At 39.1% G+C, this 9328-nt stretch overlaps 1 protein-coding gene across 1 annotated transcript in view; it reads left to right on the top strand.

The window, feature by feature from the left end:
* LOC101844972 (protein Aster-B) overlaps positions 1-6600 on the top strand; it is a gene marked incomplete at its 5' end in the record, with an annotated part of 19291 nt that extends 12691 nt beyond the window's left edge. Inside the window, 1 exon segment of the mRNA XM_005113078.2 lies at positions 6589-6600.
* Positions 6601-9328: the final 2728 nt, after the last annotated feature.

The raw sequence follows: 9328 nt of genomic DNA, 5'->3' as shown, positions 1-9328 counted from the left end.
CATCATCATCATCATCATCATCATCATCATCATCATCATCATCATCATCATCAATGTGCTTTAGATCTATGAAGTGATCAGCTGAGCTTTATACCTCCTTTTTTCCCCTCATTTTATTTCGTTTTTCCCCCTTTTATTTTTCTTTCATTTCATTTCTTTTACGACGCAGTGAGATCAGGCGCTCGTCAATTTTTGGGCATGTGGAGTTATCGGTATCATCTGACAGCTGATTTATTTGCCTTGCTTCCAATGAAATAAACATCCATTTATCGTGAATAGAACTCGAGATATTTGCGATTGAATGAGATGAGGTCGCCATTTTTCAGTGTTGAAATTAGCGAGAAAGTGGCCGCCAAAGTTTGGTGACTACAATAGCTAAAGAGTCTTTAAAAACTGAAAAATGACACATTTTTTTAAACCTTTAATCAGGGTTTTTCAGTAAAATTCACTGAGTAATATGTTGTTATATAGACATAAAAGAGGTTGTCAAAAATAAAAATTTGATAAAAATTTCCAAACTGAAATACCTGTTTTTCCGATTTTCTGTATTTTGACGAGCGCCTGATTTCACCACGCTACCTCCCATTTGATGAAGATAAGATGAAGAAGAAGAAGAAGAGGAAGAGGAAGAAGAAGGGGGAGAGGAAGAAGAAGAAGAAAGTAGAAGAAGAAAAAGAAGAAAAAGAAGAAGAAGAAGAGGAAGAAGAAGAAGAGGAAGAAGAAGAAGAAAGTAGAAGAAGAAAAAGAAGAAAAAGAAGAGGAAGAAGAAGAAGAAGAGGGAGAGGAAGAAGAAGAAGAAAGTAGAAGAAGAAAAAGAAGAGGAAGAAGAAGAAGAAGAGGGAGAAGAAGAAGAAGAAGAAAGTAGAAGAAGAAAAAGAAGAGGAAGAAGAAGAGGGAGAGGAAAAAAAAGAAGAAAGAGTGTTTCTTACCTTAAGTGGTTCTGGTGTTGGTTGTTTTGCTGACATCGTTTTGATAAAAAAAATGTTCTGAAAGTTTTCATATTTGGAAAGCTATTTTGTGCGCTTGGTGTAATTGTATGTAATGATTCTCCGATATTGCTTTTGTGTAAAAATGTGTAGGGTTGATAAAAATGTTCTCTGTAAAAATATTCCATGGTTGAAAATATGTATGGCTTGTCATGTTTTGTTGAAAATGTTTATGGCTGAAAATGTTTTTTTGTAAAAAAAACCACCAATGCGTAAGACTGAATATGGTTTTGCAGACAAAATTTTGATAAGTTTTTGTAAAAAGAAAACGATGTGTAAGGCTGAAAATGTTTTTGTGGACGACATTTTGGAAAAGTTTTCGAGAAAAAAAAATCCCAGATGATTAATTAAGGCTGAAAATGTTTTTGTGAACTGTGTTTTCTAATTGTTTTGTTTTTGAGAAGAACACATATTGTTCTATCTGCTCCTATCAAAGTCCTAAGAATATTCTGAGTTGGTTGTCAAGATTTTCACAGAATTGCATTTTGAAAAAGCTTGAGATGTTGTGGAACTTAAAACCTTTGACGTCAAATTTCTCAAAAGTTGGCCCTGAGCAGATAGAGCTTTGTCGATCTGAGGAAGAGATTTGTCGGGAGAGAGGAGAATCTATATATATGTGTGTCATGATGTGGTGGAGAATCTGTATGAGTATACGAGGAGTCCTCTGAAAAAACGGGCGTAGTCACAAACTGAAAATTGTGAGGGTATCAATTTTGAACGCTTGTTGACTCGTAACTGTATTTCTGTTCAGCTGTTGGTTGATTATTGTCATTTGATTCCCCATCCAACAAACGTATAAATTAAACAGCCAATCAAACAAATGTGAAGTTATGAGTCCACAAGCTTTTAAAATTGACACCCTCACAATTTCCAGTTTATGACTACGCCCGTTTTTTTTTAGTGGACTCCTCATATATATGTGTCGCGATGTGGTGGAATCAGCCGCGATGTGGTGGAATCAGCCGCGATGTGGTGGAATCAGGCGCTGGTCTATTTTTGGGCTGATGGAGGTATAAGTACTAGTTGGACGAGGGGGTTGGTAGAGAGAGTCTCTCTGGTGGTTGGTAGAGAGAGTCTCTCTGGTGGTTGTAGAGAGAGTCTCTCTGGTGGTTGGTAGAGAGAGCCACTGGCGATCCTCAGAGGCCACGCCTTTTCTGTATTGGCAGCCTCACTGGCGCACGAGCGATGAATTACAGCTCTTGATAGATAGATGGATAGATATATGGATGTATAGATAGATGGATAGATAGTTGGTTGGATAGATAGATAGATAGATGGATAGATAGTTGGTTGGATAGATAGATAGACAGATAGATGGATGGATAGATAGTTGGTTGGATGGATAGATGGATGGATAGATGGATAGACATTGCGACAATACAGTATAATCTTGAAAGGTAGCTCACTTGTCTTCCATTTCGCGCTAAAAATACCCATCTAGCTTGATTTGAAGTCAAGAAATGGCTGCGAAAGATAAGTTATTTCCTTAGTTTGAGAGTTCGTGGAAACTGAAAATTTACATTTTTTTGTGCCTTTAATCAGCGTTTTTCAGTAAAATCCACACGGAAATGTGTTCTTTAATAATGGGGCGAGAAAGGTGTTGAGCCCAAACACAAAAATTGGATAAAGATTCACAAACCTGCATAAAAATGTCAGTTTCTTCACTGTGATTATTTTGACAAGCGCCTGATTCCACCACGCTGCCTCACATATATATATATATACGAGGGGCATACCAAAAGTGTTTTACCTGACCATGAAGGAATAAAGGTAGAAAGCTGGAATTTGGGGTGAAAGCCAGCTATCGTCTTCCTAGGATGCTTGTAAATTTTGGGGAATATTTCAGGTTACTGGTTTTGCCACCAGCGCGCTGTACGTGAATGGGGGTATGTGGTTCTCCAGTTTCAACACAAAAATGGAGAAAATTGAGCACAGGGCAGTAATGAAGTATTTGTTCTTGCAAGGCGAGCAACTACAGGATATTTTTGCGGAGATGCATGCCGTATATGGAACTGATTGCCCGTCCTATGCTGTGATAAAATTTTGGTGTAAAAAAGTGAGGATGAGGTCAAAGAAGCGGTAGAGGGATGTTTTTCTGACATAGAGAGGGTCCTCTATTCTCAAGGTCTTTTCACGGTCATACACAGAGGGCAAACATGTATAACTCTGGGAGGCGACTACAGAAAGAAAGACTAAGCGTAGTACCAAATTTCAGCTTTCTACCTTTATTCCTTCATGGTCAGGTAAAACTGGTATATATAAAACTGGTATATATAAAACTGGTATATATATCGCTGAGAGCTTGTTCTTTGGACCAGGGTTGAGCGCTATACAAAGTTCATATATTATATTGTTGTTGTTGTTATTCCATTTCACCAATTTTGTCACTTGTTACTCTGTCACTAACGCAGGACCATACATTGTTCAGGTTTTTTTACAAAAGTTGGGGATTTTTGTAGGGTTTTTTTGTGTTGTTGTTGTTGTTTATTTTGTTATTGGTTTTTTTTTTGGGTTGATATCAAGGGTGTCTGGCACAAATGGATAATCTCCTTGGAAGTCTGTGGTCCAGGTATTGATTGTAAGCGTGTATGCCGTTTGGTTTAACTTATAGACAAAGAAGAGCGGACTCGACTCGCACGTTTGCTGGCTGAGTAGGGAATGACTCACCAGTCTTTTAATCTCGTGCTGAACTCAGTGGTTACAAAAACATCCATCGCGAAATGGTACGAAACACGAACAATGTACACATATCAACAGGTATATAAAGGTGTATTGTAATACATAGGAAGTCTGTAGTACAGGTATATAAAGGTGTATTGTAATACATAGGAAGTCTATAGTCCAGGTATATAAAGGTGTATTGTAATACATAGGAAGTCTATAGTACAGGTATATAAAGGTGTATTGTAATACATAGGAAGTCTATGATACAGGTTAAAGAGATGTATTGTAATGCACATCTCAGAGGAAGCCTATAGTCCTGGTATATAAAGGTGTATTGTAAAATGCACAATGATACAGGTAATATAAAGGTGTATTGTAATACATAGGAAGTCTATAGTACAGGTATATAAAGGTGTATTGTAATACATAGGAAGTCTATGATACAGGTTAAAGAGATGTATTGTAATGCACGCAAATGGATAATCTCAGAGGAAGCCTATAGTCCTGGTATATAAAGGTGTATTGTAAAATGCACAATGAAGTACAGGTAATATAAAGGTGTATTGTAATACATAGGAAGTCTATAGTACAGGTATATAAAGGTGTATTGTAATACATAGGAAGTCCAGGTATATAAAGGTGTATTGTAATACATCGGAAGTCCAGGTATATATTATAAAGGTGTATTGTAAAACTTAGGAAGTCCAGGTATATAAAGGTATATTGTAATACGTACAAACAGATATTCTCCTAGGAAGCCTATAGAACGTATAGTACAGTATATAAAAGTGTATTGTAAAACACAGGAAGCCTATAGAACGTATAGTACAGTATATAAAAGTGTATTGTAAAACACAGGAAGCTTTTCAATAGTACAGGTAGAGAAAAATGGATAGTCTGGTTGGGAGTCAGACCATCACCTGTACAAACGACCAGCTATAGAAAGCTGGATTGTAGTACGCCCAAATGGATCGTCTCGGAAGAAGCCTGTGATATAGGTATACAAAAATGTATTGTTATACGTACAAATTGATCGTCTCGGAGGAAGTCTGTAGATAGTGCAGGAGAGACCCAAAAAAACCCCAGATTTTCTTGAAACATTTTGGGTGGATAAACTTCATTTTCATAAGGGAGTCCACAATTGCCATGACTGACAGTAGGATCCGTTATGAAAATGAAGTTTCTCCACCCGAACCGCTTGAAGAAAATCTGTTTTTTCGTCTCTCCTGTTAACTTTGGAAAAGCACAACGTCCCGTAGTTTACTCGGCGGCCCTCCAATAGAACATTCCAGAGGTTTCCCGTTTGTGCCCCGCGTCATTGCCGAGCGTGGACCACAGTTCCCCGTCTGTTGTTGCTCCGATATGATTCCGCACTCGTGATTCTGCGTTTTGTTCTCAGGTATACATACATAGATCTATATATGAAGCGTGCAGACAAAATGGGGTAGGCCTACTTCTCGTGGGATTCAAGCCTTAAGGAAATAATTACATCACGCTTATTATAGGTGAAGTTTTTTCTATTTATACGTATGAAATAATAGTGGGCGGTTGGCGGGTGCTCTGCTTCTTCTTTCCTATCAAATGTCTATCGTCCTTATCTCCCCTTGTTCTTTTTTATGTATGTTACTCTCTTGTAACACCTCTAATCTTCTGGCGCTCAAGTGACCTTATGCAGTTGCGAGCGCCGTAAAACCCTCTACTAAAACTAAAACTGAAATGATAACAGATAGGTTATAGTTCAAGAATATGTGGCACCAATGGCAAATCTACAAATTTGAACCTAATGTCGATTTTTGGCCAATATCTCTGTTTGTGGATTGTGAGCAGAAGTGACTCATTGTCCGCACGCCTCCCGTATGGTCGCGTTTAACCTGTTCACTTGGGTAGACGTATGTTCTGGCTTGTATTCTCCACTCGTTTTGTTTCATCTGCTTGACAACAGTTTTAGTTGTGTTAGTTACAGTAGCTTGTGATTTTGCTTATTCTGAAACAATTCTCTGTTTGTAAACATTCCTTGAATTAATATTTTATCTTGAAGATAGGCCTACTGATGTTGATGGAAATTTTTCAGCAGTGAAGGGGTTAAATTAATTTAAGCACAACGGAGATATCCCGAAAAACGCTGTTTTGAGAAAATCGAAGGTAAAGTTTTTGTCCCTTGTTCAGTTTCTTGAAAAGACAAGGAGAGTTTTCTCTATAACCAAACAAATATATACACACCAATGAAACCAAACTTCTCCTATAGGTAGGGCAATGCCCACTTTTGGTGTAGGTCAAGATTTCTGGAAACCCCGGAAATCTGGGTAAACCCGCTTGTCCTTATAAGCGACCATATATATTATTTACATATATATATATATCTGCCGTTGTGGGTGAGGATAGAAGGAAATATTTTTGCTGCCTGTCAATCAAAATGACAAAATGAGATTCAGTCTCAGAGAGGGTTGTGATATTATCCTGTCCCCACCGTGAACCCCACCCCCAAACCCCCCACAATTCGGCCCCTTCCCTTCGGTTACCCCCCCCCCCCCTCTCCTCCATAACCCCACCCCAACCCCATTAAAAAACCCACCCCCTCCCCGCCATAACCCCACCCCCAACCCCATTAAAAACCCCACCTCCCCTCCCACATCCCCCGCCCCCCCACCGTAACCCCTCCCCCAACCCCACCTCAAACCCACCAAAAACCCCACCATAACCCCCCACCTCCCACAACCCCACCCGAACCCCACCCCAATCAAGAAGTAACAAAAAAGTCAAATGTTACTGGATTTCAATTTACTCTGGCATTTTTACTTTGTTTTTTTTTTTAATTTAGAAAGAGAGACCACTTTCCATTTTGAGAACGTCCATTCCATTAAACAGTTTTATGTTATATATAAATGTTTCAGAATGCTCTCAGGTCTACTGGGGTAATAGTATAGATTGTGAAGCGCATAGAGCTTGCTGTTGAGCAGGGATTTGCGCTATACAAATGCTGTCTATTAACCCTGTCCGTACGTCGTGTTTTACTATTGTATCCATACGACGTGGGGAACTCTGTGCCACCACTTTCCAAAGAGGAAATTTACCCGTTAATCGGATCCGTACGCTTTGCATAGCAGTCTGTCAAAATGATTTTTTGAGAAATACTGAAAGATTCAAAGAGATCTTCGTACTAGAAGTATTCTAAAATGTGAAGACTACAACCCCGGGGGTACAAAATGACCCCATGGCGTACGGATAGGGTTAATGTGTTATGTTTGAACCCATACCACTGCAGCAAAGTCTATGGTGTTGTTTGTAGGCTTTTTACCACAGTACGCTCAAGACAAGAGTTTGTTATTTGGGGGTTTTTTGGTAAGTTTTTTACGGCGCTCACACCTGCGTAAGGTCATATGAGCGCTGGGGACACTTGAAACATTTTCAGTTAGTAGGAAATTTTTAATTTTGCCCGGATGGCGGATGAAGCCTACTCTTATCGATTTTAGACCACCAAGGGATCTTTGACGTGCGCAACTTGCTCGCGGGACTTCCTAGATTTTTCGCCCTTGTCCGAGAAGGCTAGGTGTAGATTTTTCCTAAGATAAGAGTTTGATCCCAGGGAGAGATCTGTTATATATGTGTGTCAGGACGCAGTGGAATCAGGCGCTCGTCAATTTTTGGGCATATGGGGTTAATGGTGTCATCTTAAAGGTTGTTCCTTTGCCTTGCTTTACAGGAAAAAAAGATCCATTTATTTTGAACAGAAGTCGAGATATTTGCGACTGAAGGAGGTGGGGATCGCCTGGTTTCATAGATAAAGTTTACGAGAAAATGGCCGCCAAAGTTTGGCGACTTTCAAAGCTTGATTGTCCTTGGAAAATGCAAATTTACTTTTTTCGTTTTTTTAACCAACGTTTTTTTTCCATAAAATCCACGCATAAAATTTTGTTTGAATAGACACACAAGGTGTTGAGCCAAAAAACAAAAATTTGAAGAAAAAAAATTGCCAAACTTGCCTAAAACTTCTGATTTATGGAATTACGTTATTTTGACGAGCGCCTGATTTCACCTGGAAGTCTCTCATTTTCCACCCTGCAGGGGTTGGCCCGCACAAGCCGGGCAGAGGCAGGCAGCCCGCCCCCTAAATTATGATCTAAATTGTGTCGAGGGGGACTTAAAACTCTGACAGTGACATAACATTATGTAGTCTAGCACGCGGGGAGCCAAACCGGCGGAAAGGGAATGTCTTTTCATCGTGTGCGCATTTTGCGGAGTATTTGTTTTATTTCAATGCGAAGAATATATACATGTATATTACATATATATAGGAACAACACTCTGGGACCTGAAAACCTGTGTGCTGTGTGTGTATTTTTTTATGTGCTTGTTTCGCTATGTGTGTGTTTTGGATACATATATGGTGGCTTTTAAGCACGAAAAATGCTGTTTTAAGAAAATCGAAGGTAAAGTTTTTGCCCCTTGTTCAGTTTCTTGAAAAGACAAGGAGAGTTTTCTCTATAACCAAACAAATATACACACCAATGAAACCAAACTTCCCCTATAGGTAGGGCAATGACCACTTTTGGTGTAGGTCAAGATTTCTGGAAACCCCAAAATCTGGGTTAGCCCGCTTGTCCTTAAAAGCGACCAAATATATATCATGTGGGTCATGACAAGCAGGGCCAAAGCAGCCAGCCTCCTAAATGATCTGAATGTGTCACCACGCAGTGGAATCCGGCGCTCGTCAATATTTGGACATATTGGTATTATTTGAAAGCTGATTGATTTGCCTTGCTTTCAGTGAGATAGATTATATTCCATTTATCTTGAATACAACTCTAGGTATTTGACGTTGAAGGAAGTGAGCTCTCCTGGTTTCAGTGGTGAAATTAGCGAGAAAATGGTCGCCAAAGTTTGGTAACCCCAATAGCTAAAGAGTCCTTGAAAACTGAAAAATGACATATTTTGTGCTTTTAATCAATGTTTTTCTGTAAAATTCACCTGGAAATGTGCGTATAGATGGATGTAAAAGGGGTTGAGCCAAAAAAACAAAATGTTGATCAAAAAAATTGCCAAACAAGGGGAAAAATACCTGTTTCTACGATTTCGTTATTTCGACGAGCGCCTGATTTCACTACGATGCCTCACATATATATATATATCATGTGGGTCATTACACGCAGGGCCAAATCAGCCAGCTTCCTAAATGATTTAAGTAAGTGTGTGATGGTGGTGTGTACAAACTTGTGCAACTATGTGGCAACAGGCGTGTCTGTGTACTTTTGTGTGTGTGTCAATGAACTTTTGTGTGTCTGTGAACTTTTGTGTGATCTGTGAACTTTTGTGTGTCTGTGTACTTTTGTGTCGGTGAACTTTTGTGTGTTCTGTGAACTTTTGTGTTGGTGAACTTTTTTTTGTGTGTGTTCTGTGAACTTTTGTGTGTCAATGAACTTTTGTGTGTTCTGTGAACTTTTGTGTGTTCTGTGAACTTTTGTGTTGGTGAACTTTTGTGTGTTCTGTGAACTTTTGTGTGTCAATGAACTTTTGTGTGTGTCTATGAACTTTTGTGTGTTCTGTGAACTTTTGTGTGTTCTGTGAACTTTTGTGTTGGTGAACTTTTGTGTGTTCTGTGAACTTTTGTGTGTCAATGAACTTTTGTGTGTGTCTATGAACTTTTGTGTGTTCTGTGAACTTTTGTGTGTTCTGTGAACTTT

This window comes from Aplysia californica, unplaced genomic scaffold, assembly GCF_000002075.1.
Source record: "Aplysia californica isolate F4 #8 unplaced genomic scaffold, AplCal3.0 scaffold01598, whole genome shotgun sequence".
In the NCBI taxonomy this organism is placed as follows: Eukaryota; Metazoa; Mollusca; class Gastropoda; order Aplysiida; family Aplysiidae; genus Aplysia; species Aplysia californica.
The sequence above is the reverse complement of the archived record's forward strand: the minus strand, read 5'-3'. Positions and strand labels throughout refer to the sequence as shown.